Raw genomic sequence first — 15,162 nt, forward strand, 5'->3', positions numbered from 1 at the left:
ACAGGTTGATGGGTGCAGCAAACCACCATGACACCTGTATACCTATGTAACAAACCTGCACATTCTGCATATGTGTCCCAGAACTTAAAGTATAATTTAAAAAAACACACACACACACACAGAAACCTCATTACTGGGTATATACCCAAAGAAATAGAAATCATTCTATTACAAAGACACATGCATGCACATATTCATTGCAACACTATTCACAATAGGAAAGGCGTGGACTCAACATAAATGTCCATCAATGATAGACTAGAAAAAGAAAATGTGGAGGTTGCCTACTTTTCTCCAATTCTGTGTCAGATTGTTAGGGAATCTTGGTTCTATGCATTGCACTGTATCTGCCAAAAATGATACGGTGAAGTCATAACTCCTAGTACTTCAGAATGTGAGCTTATTTAAAAATAGGATCTGTTTAAGTGTTATTCATTAAGATGAGGTCTTACCAGAGTAGAGATGGCCCATAATCAAAATGACTGACTTCCTCATAAAAAGACTGCCATGTGAAGACACAGAGATACACAAAGAGAATGCTATGTGTTGATAAAAAACAAATATAAGAGTTATATAACTGCAAGCAAAGAAACGCCAAAATTTGCCAGCAAACTACCAGAGACTAAAACCAGAGATGGAAGGAAAAATCCCCATTATTTAAAAAGTACCATGGCTTCTGACACCTTGGTTTTGGACTGGTAGCCTCCAGAACTATGAGACAATAATTTTGTTTGTTTTAAGCCTCCCACTTTATGGTACTCTGTTACACTGGTCCTAGTAAACTAATACACCTGGCACCTCTACCATTAAAACACATTCATGATTCAATAACCTTTAATCATCTACATTGCTAAGTCTTTTATCTAATGGGTTTCATATAAGCTTTTGTGATAAATATAATACACTCCTAGAAACCATGTATCTATGTGAGAAACCATTTAATTTCTAAAACAGTACTAATTTAAATAGTAAAATAATTATGCATTCTATGCCAGCCAAAAAATCTCAACATTTAACACAGAATAAATAAAAGTTGAACGATGAAATTCAAGTTCATGTAAGTAATGCATACAAATTTCAATTTAAATGAAGGTTTTCTATGTTAAGTGTAATGCAGTGAGGATTTACTATAACTCACCAAGGGAACAAGAAAAGACATAATAGTGGGTGGCAATTCGTTGAGAAGGAAAGGCACAATATTTCTTTAGAAAGTGGTGAGAACTCAGATGATTGACCTTCAGGCAGGCATTTAATATCTTATACCCAGTAGGGTGAGCTAATCCCAAAGACAGGTAACTATTTTTTTTCCCACATCTTTTCAAGCCTCTTCATCACAACCATATTTTACTTATTGCCTAAAGCTTTTCTTATTCATTTTATTTTTTTCCTGTGCTATTTCTTCATCAAGTTTTCAAACATTTGGGATTTATAGTGTTCTTGCACTATAATTGTAATAAAAATAAAGTTACAATATAGAAAAACACTTTAGGTCCAAATGGAGGTTGAACATGGCAGCACCTTCAATTCCATGGAAATAGTGAATGTGCACAATTGACTAAAGAATAGCAAAATATGCTATATTTTCCTCCCACTCATGTGGTGTACCTACACCAAGTAAAAGTTTTTAGGTTCATCCAAATATGATACACAACTGAAATGTATTCTACATGACATATGCTGACTAGAAACTGTTGGATTGAGTAAATGAGTAAATCCTTCCCTTGAAATCAAATGGCAAAATGCCATTTCTTATGTACTTATTTATTGTGTTATTTGTGAAAATTCTTTATGTTTCTGCCTCATACTCCCCACTGCCTCTCCCAAAACAACCTACCTGAAATGTGCTGCACACTTTTTAAGGGTTCTTAAGGCAACATTGTGAACTGACTAGTTATTATGTTAGCTAAATCTGTTTTGTTCAATGTCACTCACATCATGTGACTCTAAATATTTCTTCTCTCTGACAATGTCTTGCATCATATCTCTACCCTTTAAACGTGGGTATCTTAAGAGTTCTCTAGTCAATAGCTTTTTTTTTTCCTTTTTTCTTTTTCTTTTTTTTTTTTTTTTTTTTTTTAGCAGAGAGTACAGTTCTTAGAAAATTATTAGATCAGATTAGGGATATTTCAAAATATTTCTCACCTTTTAATTTCTTTAAAGAAATTCTAATCAGACTAAATATCACAAAGATCATAGGCATGAAAGTTTTGAATTAATCATGTTCTACTTGCACAGGAAAATATATCAGTTCATTTCAGTGAGGGTACTGTCTCAGACCCCATGCTCTGTTGGGCAATCCACCCTTATTGACAGAGTTGTCAGATTTAGCAAATAAACATACAGGATGCCCAGAAAATTTTAAATTTCAGATAAACAACAAATAAGAAGATATACACTATTTGGATGCAATTTTTGGGACTTAACAATATGTGGTATACACTTTTATTTTAAAATATTTCTTATTTACTTGAAATTCAAACTTAACTTGGTGTCCTATATTTTATCTGGCAACTCTATTGCTATAAGATGGGGCATCTGTTAAAGAATTGTATCTTAGCTCATGAGAGGCTGCCAAACCACCTGAATTATTCTTTACATCACCCCCCTGAGGCACACAATCCTTATTCACCAGGGGCTCTATAATAAGCAATTTATTCAATACACATCTACATAAACTGACAGATCACTTACTAAGTACTGGGCATTGGGATCACAGGGTAAATAAAGCCCACTCCCCACCCTGGAGAAGCTCACTATCCAGGGAAGGAAGTAAACCTGTAAACAAATTCTTACAAAATGGTGTGCTTAGAATAGCAGCAGTAACAGTTTCCGAGGAAGCATGAAAGAAAGAAAAAAAAAAGCCCATAACAAATTGTTTCTGAAACCATAACTAAGATGTTCTGAGTTTATAACAGTCTGTAATAATGAGAAACAGATGTATACAACTTCGCTGTAGACGATATGCACATCTAATTGTTAAAACACCTCTTTGCATCCTTAAATGTTGGAATATTGCTGGAAAACCCAGGCCCTTGACTGAAGAAAATGACATTCTCCTGTGTTAAAGACAGATGGTTTAGGCCTCTTTAATCCATGCAACCTATCTAAATATATTTTTATTCTCAGTGTCTATGCACACTGCTGGTTTATGGTCCTTGGTTGGAATGTTAGCCAAGTCATTTTGTGCAAAAAAGAAACTGCGTAGGCTAAAGCTTGGATGAGCTCACTAAAATTACTTTCTATTTTGGGTCTCTGAGTGGCTGTGGTTTGGGGATCATAAAATAAGATGGTTTTGTCTTTGGTCACAGCCCGTGTAAGTTTTACATACAGAGAAAATAGAGAAGGTTGTGTAAACAATAGCTGGAGAGATTATTTTAAAAAAAAAGGGTTGTGAGAAAAGTCCATTAAAATTGCTTATCTCTCTTTTATTGGCCAGCAGGTAGTAAAATTTTGAATTGATTAAGCCCCACTTAAACAGGATAATATATTGATTATCATTTATCTTAAAATTTGGTTTACATTTCTTGCTTTTGTTATTAGATGAATATAGATAAACTAAGAAAATCTATAGAATACTGCTGTTCCAAATATCTCACAGTCAAGAATAATAAAGCTATAGCAATCTACATGTTTAGGTCTAGTTGCTTCAGTTTTTGTTTGCAGTAATGTGAAACATATTAAATAACTAATAATTAATGTTAATAATTCATAGTTGAGGATCAAATTCTCATTAGTTAACAGGTTCAAAATAAGGTTTGTCATGATTCATTCTGCAAAACACGAGCATTGCTATACTAATCTTTCTCTCTTTTCTATGTTATTTCTAGCAAAGGCGCTCATGTCATAAGGAGCTTAGGTAAGATTTAGAGGGGTGACTGAATTCAGTTTGGTATTAGCTCCCACTCACAACATAGGAACTGCTCCTTTAGAGACACCCAGGTGCTTGCAGTCATTCTGATCCAAAGCTCCTAAAAAACATTCAGTAACAATGAAGAGGTAACAGTGTCTCTGGAAGATATGACAATTCGATGACCCACATACCCAATTCACATACATGTATATCAAGGTCCTTAAAATCTATCTCTTTATACTTATTTTGATTCAGAAATCAAACTCCAATCTTTAGGAGGTAGTCTCCATCAGACCTGCACTTGGGACCGGTGTGATTATTAGAATTACATGCATCACCGGAACCCTAAATAAAACCAATTTGTTCTCTGAGCACATTTATTTGAAGGAATAGCTACTAGAGAGACTATAAATTGATATATAGCTTTCTGGTCATGTCCTGACATAGTCTTTCTGTTACTTTTCTTCTCTATAGATCATATCTATATTTTTATTAACATAAAAATGAGAATGCATACTCAAATATAACAAATGTAAAAAAAAAAAGTCAATTCCAAATGTTTAACTTCAGAGACAGAGGTGCAATTTAGTTTTTAAGTCTTTACTAACACTCAAGAAAATATTAATATTTCAGGTCTGATTCATTCATTCACTCAACAAATGTTTATTTAATGGCTACTAAAGTGTTAAGCATACTTTAGAATCAAAATAACAAACAAAACATTATTATTTGGTTAATATAGACAATATTAAAGATAATAAATCCATGAACTCATGTTCAGGATTATAAAACATTGTTTTACTCTAACAATCAAATATTTTGCTAAATATCTGAACACCTAAAATGAGCTTGAAGTTGCCCAGACGGTAGAGAAGATATTATTTTTATAATATATAAGAAGATATTAGAGAATACAAAATAAAATCACCTAGATCCTTTGGGAGAATGGAAGCTCATTGGGTTTACTATGTAATGCTTTTTTGTTTTGTTTTGTTTTTTGTTTTCTGTTTTTTTTAAGTGGTGTCTACATTAGAATTCTTCGTTTAATCCATTTACTTCCCTGTACCTTGCTCCTGACTGGATGGTTATCGCAATGGTTAGTTTCCCCTCATTTAAGAGTATGTACATAGCCACCAAATGGGAGAAGTGATAAGCTTATGTTGTAATTAAATCAGAGCAAGTGACATTATAGATAAAAAATTGGGCATAATAATTCAATCATTGTATAAATCAAGAGAAACTACTGAAACAGAAGATTTGGAGATCGCTGGCTATGAATAAACAAATTACTCATAAATTTTACTTCACAGAAAAAAAGAAACGGATATATGAGACACATTGAAAGCAAAAGGTTTTAAAATTAAATTTAAGCAATTTATGTATGTATGAGATAAATATACATTTGGAAAAGGTAAAAACATCACTTTCTGAGGGTTCAAAGGCAAAAGAAGACATATCATGGTAGTCAGGAATTGTTTTATAGAAGAATTTGGATTTGGCTGGGCGCGGTGGCTCACACCTGTAATCCCAGCACTTTGGGAGGCTGAGGCAGGTGGATCACCTGAGGTCAGGAGTTCGAGACCAGCCTGACCAACATGGTGAAACACCGTCTCTACTAAAAATATAAAAATTAGCTGAGCATTGTGGCGCATGTCTCTAATCCCAGCTCCTCAGGAGACTGAGGCAGGAGAATTGCTTGAACCCAGGAGGCAGGAGTTGCAGTGAGCCGAGATCACACCATTGCCATTGCACTCCAGCCTGGGCAACAAGAGCGAAACTCCATCTGAAAAATAAAAAAATAAAAATAAATAGGTTTCAAGAGTGGATAGAATCCTTCAAGTAGAATTTTGGGATAGCAGAGAATTCTATCAAATGTAATAATATAAGATAAATTATGCACGTGGAAAAGTATAGGGTATATTTAGAGTGAAAAGAGTAGCCCAAGAAAAGAAGTACAAGCAGGAAGAGTCAGTATAAAACTGGAAAGATAGATTGAATATCATATTGTAAAGTACCTTGAATCATAGGGTAAATGGAGTTATCTAAATTTTTTTATATATAAAAAGAAACATTGAGATGATGGCCAAGTGCCAGTATACAAGACTGCCTCTATGGTTCGTGGAATTTTTTCAGTGGTTTCAGTTTTGTGATGAATAATAAATTTCCTTATAATATAAAATTAGATCTAAAAACAGTCAACTGATCTTTACCAAAAGAGAAAATTACAATTCAATGGAGAAAGGATGGCCTTTTCAGAATGGTGCTGGTACAATTGGAAATTCACAAACCCATACCATAGGAAAAATGAATCTAGACACAGACCTTATACTTTTCACAAAAGTTAACCCATAATGACGAAATTTTAAGGCATGATGTCTAAGAGAAAGTCAGAAATCATTTGCGAAACTTAACTTACCTACTATAAAACATTTACATCTAATGGTTGGGAAAAGCTGAGGCACACGTAGGCATGGACTTGCACTTCCTGAGACACCTCGTCCAGCTCACTCCAGCAATAACTCAAGGTCTATTAATTCCTCCCTAAAGGAGTTGTTCACACACTGATTGCCCCAACTTGTACAGCTTCCAACTGAGGGACTGCATTTCTAACTTCCAAAATCTGGGGAAAAAAGAGCTTTAGGTATACACAAGTCTCTTTAGGACAAAGGGGAAACATGATGGTTTTATGTGGGCACGAAAGTGAAACAGGAAAAGTTCCCTTGTCTCCCTTACAGAAGGAGTGTTGGGGATGTGGCTTGCTTCCTTGGTACCCTGCTGATGAAACCTCTAGGAAGAGCATGCAGACCAGCAGGTTGTGGGGCTCTGACCCCACAGCTGCATCTAGGTAAATGCCAATAGGTCCTGAGGCCCCAGTGGGTGTGTGCTACAAGGATGCTCTTTTAGTTTAGCCATCTATAGGCGGCTTGTGTTAGTCAGTTCAATGAGACCCCCTGCCTTATCACAAGGACAGAGGGCTTTCTGTATCCCAGGGTTTCTTGCCTTGGTGTACCGGGAGAATCAGAGGACATGTGGGCTTGGAGAATGAGTGTAAGGTTTTATTGAGTGGAGGTAGCTCTCAGTAGATGGGGGAACCAGAAGGGAGATGGAGCGGGGAGGTGCTATTCCTTTGGAGTCGGGCTACTCAGTGGTCCAGTCTTTCCTCCCTCTGCCCCAGCCGAACTCCATGTCATTCCTCCTATCAATGGCCTGTCGGTGTGCTCTTCCGCAGGTGTCCTCTTGGTGTCCAGCCACTTGTGTCTTCTTCCACTGATGTGTTCCTCTCAACATCCAGCTGCTTGTGTCTCTGGCTGCTAGGGTCTCGGTGTTTTTATAGGCACAGGATGGGGGTGTGGCAGGCCAGGGTGGTCTTGGGAAATGCAATATTTGGGCAGGAAAACAGAAATGTTTATCCTCACCGAGGTCTGTGGGCACAGATGTGATGGTGGAGCCCTAGCCAGGACCCTTCCCTTCCCAGCACTTCCCTGCTCTGCCCTCTGTTACATACTATTTTCCCCCTCTGAAGAGGTACATTTACCTGCCATTAGAATATGGACGATGACTGGTCTTAGCTGCTTCCTGCTGACAGGAGGCACTGTTTTATTGAAATTGGCCCTCCCAGAGGTCTATGTAAGGGTTGCTAGCAAAGGGGAGCCATCGTCCGAGGCTCCGGTGGTCTGAGAGTTTGGAGTTTGATGGCTTCTAGGTGTCAGAGAAAAATCAAGTTTTATAAGGTTAAGTATGCATGGGTTAAACACGCATATTACATAAGGAAATAATCTAGTGCCAAAGGTTACAGAGATAAGTAGTAAAATATACTAGCAATAATATTGCACCCCGAGCTGTTTCAATCTGGTGAAAGAAATTAAACCTTGCATGGGAGCAGATAAACTTTTAGAATGAGATAAGTGTTCTTGACATGTCTTTAGCAGTTAATAGGTGCACCCTGGGAATTCTGGGGTTTGTGGGCTTTCATGGTGGCCACTAAAGCTTCTGTCTCTTTCCTGTATTTCCTCTATCTTTCCTGGGCCTCCCTGTCTCTGTTATAAAAGACCGAGGGCTGAGCACAGTGGCTCAAGCCTGTAATCCCAGTACTTTGGGAGGCCGAGGCGGGTGGATCACCTGAGGTTGGGAGTTCGAGACCAGCCTGACCAACATGGAGAAACCCCATCTCACTAACAATACAAAATTAGCCGGGCATGGTGGCACATGCCTGTAATCCCAGCTACTTGGGGGCTGAGGCAGGAGAATCGCTTGAACCCAGGAAGCAGAGGTTGCGGTGAGCCGAGATTGCACCATTGCACTCCAGCCTGGGCAACAAGAGCGAAACTCTGTCTCATTAGGAAAAAAAAAAATGAGGTGGCCACTTTCAGGAGGGTCCTCTAATGTGCTATCTGGTCCTAGGGCCAATTTCTGCAACTGTCTCCTGATCTCAGGAGGTGAGTACTAAATTTTTCCTTTAGGATTAGGTGTCCCTCGACTAAATCAGGAGATAGAGAGGTGTGCTTTACCAAGTCCTCTCTTAGCCTTTCCAGATAAGCAGTAGGATTGTCATCAAATCCCTGGTCAATCATGGACAACGTAGTGTAACTGAGAGGCTTGGTCTTGGTCCTATGTAAACCCTCCATTATGCACACCTGAAAGTGTCTCCTTTTCCAGTCTTCCATCTCGTCATTGGGATCCCATTTCGAGTTATTCACTGGTACTGCTTCTCTTCCAGTTGGATAATAGTCACCTCCCTTCCCTGACGCTATATGTGATGCAAAACTCATTCCCAAATCTCTCTGCTGCTTGCAGAGTGGCCTGTTTCAGTGTCCATCAGGTTCTGATTCAAAAATAAAATAACGTATCTCCAGGAGAATTCACATATCTTGGTGAAATTCTGGAAAGCCACTATATATCTATCAGGGTCATCTGAACACTTGCCAAGGTCCCCCTTAATTTTCTTTAAGTTCTATAGGGAGAAAGGGACTTGGACCTTACTGGGCCCAAATTCACTGGGAATCTGTTGGAGGAGCAACAGTGAGACTGGGGCTTGTTTAAGGTGAGGATTTCTAGGATAGGGCAAGTGAGAGGCTGAAGCTGGATAGGGAGGTTGGGGTGGACCCAGAGGAGCTGGGCTGGAGAGATCTGGCTCCTCTGCTGGGGAATCAGAGGATTGGTCTGAGACTCGCGCCTTTAATTCTCTGGGCTTGTCCCTTATAGCCTTCTTTGAGATTGCAAACAGGAGGGCTGGATCAATTCTACATTGTCAGCAAAAATGTGGATTCCTCTGCAAGTTATAGAAAGCCTGCACATATGGGGCCTCAGACCATCTGTCCTCATGTCTACAGAAAAGTTCCAACTGCCATATGGCATGGAAATAAATGGTTCCTTCCTGAGGCCAAGCCAGTCCTTCCTGTAAATCATAATTTGGCGAAACCTTTGCGCAGACAGCAATGAGGCACTTTTCCTCTCGATTCTGAGGGTCTAAGCAGTTCCAATGTTTCAGGATACACTCCAGAGGAGTGTAAGCTGGGGGTGGTGAAGAGAACTGGTTGCCCATTCCGAAAGACAGGGAATACAGGCATCTCTCATTCCTTTCTTTCTTTCAGTGAAAACTCACGGTGTGATGCAGAGAGAAAGCAAGAGTCCTTTTTTCACTTTCCACCTCTTATCCCTTAGCCCCGGCAACCTTGGCAGGTGCTGGCCATAGGTACTGATGCGGTATGTACACGTGAAGCAAGGAAAACCTGGAGAATAGGAATTAACCGCCCTCACCTCTGCCTCCCTTTCTCCCAGCTGTCAGCAGACTTTGAGGTCTCCGGGTGTGTTTATGCCATCAAGCATGGCCTCCTTCCGTGGGGTGGGGGTTTTAGTTGGCAGGAATTGGTTTTGCCCATTTACATGGAGCCTGTTGCCTGGCTTTGGATCCCTCTGACCTGGTCTTTCTTTCTAGGGCCTCAGCCTGAAGCTTCAAATCGAATTTGGGACTCAAAAGCTATTTTAAAGGCTGTTTAGAGTGTCTCAAATAAGCCCTGCTGAATTTGCAGTTATCAGCCCGCAGGGGTTGCTTCACCATTCACTTTCCTATCAGAAACAGAGCTGGCGGTGGGGGGTGGGGGGTTCTCACTTAGAAAAGGAAAAAAGAGAAACAGTTTAAGGGGCAAAAAGGGGAGATCCTGGGGGAATACCTTGGTTAGGGCAAGTGCGCCTTTCTAATCTTTATATCTTTCTTCTGGTTCAGATCGGATTGGATTCTTTGGCAAGGGGAGAAAACGTTCCATTGGTTCTGTGAGAAGTACCCATCCATTATCCCTGTGGGGTCATGGCTACTACTGCAGCTTTCTTCCTCCCCCACCCCACCGGCCGCCCCCCAGCTGTTGGGAGTGGCCTTTGCCTGCTGCAGGCAATCCCAGGAACCTCAGCTGGGAGGAAAAAGGATAACGGGAGGTGCCCTGAGTCATGCCTGCCTGTGGCTGTCAAGATGGAGGCATAGACCATACCTCTAAGAACAGTTCTTCTTATTTGCATCTTTGGCAGTAGAGCCAAATGCTCATTTTATTTAGTAACATAGCCGCAGCCTGTAGCAAAACTCTTAACATTATAAAGAAAGAGATAAGAGCCATTTCAAACTATGTGAGAGAGAAAAGAGCTGAAGTCTGGGGTTGTTGACCCGCTGGGTTAGGGCGGAGTTTTTAAAACACTGCAAAGGGAAACAGAGCCCTTACTGACAGGAAAGAGAGAGAGGTGGCAGGTTTTAGGAAGAGAGGCAGATCCAACAGTTTCACATTCACTCACACTCAACCTTTGGAGATCCTGGTGAGGTCCCAGTTAAAACAGGAAAACTTTCCTTATCCCCCTGGCAGGGCATGTGCATGGGGTGTGGGGCCCTGACCCCACTGCAGTGTCTAGGGGTGAATGTTCACAGCTGAAGCCCCAGTGGGCATGTGTTACAGATGGCTCTCTTAGTGTAGCCGTCCATAGTTGACTTGTTTTAGTCAGCTCGATTAGACCTTCTGCCTTATTGCAAGGACGGAGGGCTTTCTGTATCCTGGGGTTCTTGTCTTGGTGTACCAGAAGATTCGCATCACACGTAGGCTTGGAGAATGAGTGCAAGTACCTCTCAGCAGATGAGGGAGCCAGAAGGGAGATGGATTGAGAAGGCAGTTTTCCCCTGGAGTTGGGTCACTCAGTGGCCCAGGTTCTTCTCAGACCGCCCCGGCCAAACTCCACATCATTCCTCCAGCCAATGACCTGCCAGCCTGCCGGCGTCTGTCAGTGTGCTCTTCCGTCAGCATACTCCCCTCCACGTCCTCTCAACATCCAGCCACTTGTGTGTTCTTCCTCTGATGTGTTTCTCTCACCGTCCAACCGCTTTTGTCTCTGCACTCTAGGGCCTCAGGGATTTTATAGGCACCAGATGGGGACAGGGCAGGCCAGGGTGGTCTTGGGAAATGCAATGTTTGCGTAGGAAAACAGAAATGCCTGTCCTCACCTAGGTTATTGGGCACAGGCCCGGGCGTGGAGCCCTAGCCGGGGACCATGCCCTTCCCTTCTCAGCACTTCCTTGCCCCCTTTCCATATGAGAAGTACTTACAGAGGCTTCTTCCCCCAGGGGCACTGCAGAGAACGGGCTTTAAAAATGCCGCCCCCTGTTTTACTCCAGAAGATCTTTTTGAGAGACTCACAATGGCTACTTGAAGGCTGCAATTTTAACTAACATGCATCAGAGAGTTAAAGAGGCATAGAAACATTACCGTGCTGCCAGCCTGAGAAGCTGACTAGCACTTCCAAAGATTTCTACCCTAACTTACCCTAGTGATAGTTCCCAGGTTTATTAAGCTCTCCTGGAAGTTATTCCAGACATTGAGCACCCTAACTTGTATCGCTTACACTTGAGGGACTGCATGCTAAACCTCTTAGCTATAAGAGAAGACGACACTGGGCATGTGTGTATCTCCCTAGATTACAGAACATAGTGTAATTTTTTTAAAGTAAGCAAGTACTCATAGGGGTTACACCCCTAACCCCAACTGGAGCAATGCAGAGAATGGGCTTAAAAAGGAAGCTCCCCATATCTCCTCAGAAGGGGTTTATGGCACACTCTTTCAGTGGCTGCTTGATGGTCTGCCTGCTAACTAACAAGCATCAGGGACTTAAAAAGGTAATCACAATACAGCCTTCTGCAGCCTGAGCAGTAGCTCAGCACTCCTGAGCTCTTTCTCTCAGATCACTGCAGAAATAACTTCTGGCTTACCAGTTACTTCTGGAAGGTGTTTGTCCATTCACTGAATATCTCCACTTTTATAGCATCCACCTGAGGCACAGCATTCCAAACCTCCTATCTTGCAGAGCAAAAGGGACTAGGCATGTGTGTGCCTCCCTAAATCAGAGACAATTATGTGGTTTAAACAGGTGCACAAACACTTCCAGGAACCACACATTCTAAGAACAGTGTCAAAAAGAGACTGGGATACACAGCTCCCATTTTCATTCCAGAAAAGTTTTACTGCATAGACTTCCAGTGGCTACTTGATAGCCAGGCCTTTAACAGACTTACATCAGAGAGCTAATGTGGAAAACAAACAGTAGCCCTGAGGCAATCTGAGCAGGAACTTAGCATGTCCTTACCCTTTCCTCCAGCTCATTTGGTGATCAATACAGGTCTACCCATTTTTTGCAAAGGATTTTGCCCATGCACCAAATGCCACAACTTCTGTATCTCCCACCCAATGAATTGTATCTTTAAAGACCTAACTTTAAGAGCCAATTATTCCTGACTCCTTACACCACATAAAACAATGAAGTCAATATACAATGGGTCCACTTCCAGCAGCAATTTTCCAAAATCAAAGGGTCCCGTGCAGAAGTGACTACAGATATTTGTCACAGATGCTCTCCCTGGCTAAGTGCAGAGAAAGTAGGAAAATAATACCCACACTCAGTTTCAACAAGAGGACAGAAGGAACTAAAATCTAACACCTCAAGATTTCCAGCTACATCTAGAGCATCTGTTTTCTGCCTTAATAATTACAGTGTTCTGAGAGTACATGACATATCTTAATCTTCAAGGGGCTACAAAAATATAAACAGCAATCTGGACAACCAGAATGATTTGAGATGCATCTTAAAATTTCTGGTCAAATGGATTAACAAATTATTCTCCTGTACAAGGATAGTCTGAAAAGACTAGGAGAGGTGGTTACCATATTTTTTTTGGAGAAACAAACACACAGAGTCAACAAAAATTAAGAGACAGAAAAATATATTCCAAATAAAACAAAAAGATAAATCCATAGAAACCAACCTGAGTAAATTTGAGATATGCGACTTATCTGACAGAAAATTTAAACTAATATACATAAGGATGCTCAGTGAGGTTAGGGGAGCAGTGCAAAAACAAATTAACACCCCGAACAAAAAAATAGAGAGTATAAAAAAGCACCAAGCAGAAACCATAGATTTGAAGAATATTATAATTGAACTAAAAGATGCAATAAACATATACAACAGCAGACTAGAATAAGCAGAATAAAGAACTAGTGAACTCGAGGGCAAATCACTGAAGTCATCCAACATGAGGAGTGAAAAGAAAATATAAATAAGAGAGAAGATAGCATTTGGTATACCATCAAGCAGAACAATTTACACATTATCAGCTTGCCTGAAGGAGAAAAGAGAGAGAAAAGAACAGAAAATATATTAAAAGAAATAGTGGCAAAAAACGTCACAAACTTGAAGAAGAAAAGTAAAAAGCCAAATCCAGGAAGCTGAAAGGAAACCAAATAAGATGAATGCAAATAGCCCCACACTAAGCCACATTATAATTGATTTGTCTGAGTTAAAGACAGAAAGTATTCATAGCAAGAAAGGAATGGTAAATCATCACATGTAAGTGGAAACCTATAGGACTATAGTGGGTTTCTCAGCAGAAACCTTGCCAGCCAAGCATTGAATGTTATATTCAAAATCCTGAAAGAAAAATAGCCTGCCAAGAAAAAATACTGTGCCCATTGATATTGTATTTACAAAATGAAGTAATAAAAATTTTCTGAAACAGTTTATAGCCACTGGACCTACATTACAAGAACTGCTAAAGATGATAAAGGAAGTTCTTAAAGCTGAATAAAGAGGACATTACTTGATAACATAAAAGACACGAAAGTATAAAGCTAACTGAAAAACGGAAAGTACATTGCTAAATTTTGAGTACTTTAATACTGTAACATTAGTGGTTAAATTAATTCTATCTCTAATATCATGGTTAAAAGGCAAAACTATTAAATACAACTGAAGCAATAATAATTTGTTAAGGTATAAAATATACCAAAAGATGTAATGTATAAAATAAAAAATATAAAATGAGGGTGAAGGTGGAGTAAAATTGTAGAGTTTATATAAGCAATCAAAATTAAAGTTGTTATTAAATCAAAACAGCCCATTATAAGTATAATACCGTTGTCTTGCCAGTGCACCACACTATAGCAGTCTCTCATTGTCTGAGATAATACTCAGAATTCTTTTTCTTACATCCAAGATGATTAAGGAGCATGGACACAATGGTGAGGTTGGGGCAAAAGTTTAATAAGTGAAAGAAGAAAGCTCTCTGCCAGTAGAGAGGGGGCCCTGAATGGGTTGTCCTTTATGAGGTTGGGTTCTGAGGGTTTTATGGCTTGGGAAGTGGAAGAAAGATGCATAGTCCATGGGATGTTTTGGAGAAAGCATGATTTAGGTTGGCCCAGGACCTTGGCCCACGACCAATTAGGAGCTGAAGTAATGATTCATGGGGGCTACTCAGCTTGGCCCAGTACCTATCAGGAGCTGAAGTGAAAGCTTGGCCCAGGTCCAATTAGTAGCTGAAAGGATAATTCATAAAGGCTGGGCTCACAGTCCAAAAAAAAAACAACAACAAAAAAAGGGAAAGTGCCTACCAGAACCCACCAGAGCCCACAGTGTTCATGCCCAGAAAAGAAAAATAAATTTGTTCCTGGTGGCTTCCTGATTAAACAAAGGACAAAAGTATTTGTGTGTCAGGCCTTGTTCCCTTACCGGAATGAGCCGGAGGTTTGTGCAAGTTTTTATCTGAGTAGGCTGGAGGTTCTCCTAACTGTGCATCCACAGGTATGTCTCCAGGCACAAACCCCTGTGCTACTTCTGTTATCAATGCCACAGTTTGATTTTTTTCCTGGCCTTCTTTTCATGTCATGTGGGAAAGAGGCACTGACCCATGGGTCAGGGGCTCTCCAGAGACCCTTTGCTTGCTGTCTACCTAAGGCAAGCTAGCTAACTTCTCTCAATATGTTTTATGTAAACCTCAGGGTAACCACTATTGT

Source organism: Papio anubis, chromosome X (genome assembly GCF_008728515.1).
Source record: "Papio anubis isolate 15944 chromosome X, Panubis1.0, whole genome shotgun sequence".
In the NCBI taxonomy this organism is placed as follows: domain Eukaryota; kingdom Metazoa; phylum Chordata; class Mammalia; order Primates; family Cercopithecidae; genus Papio; species Papio anubis.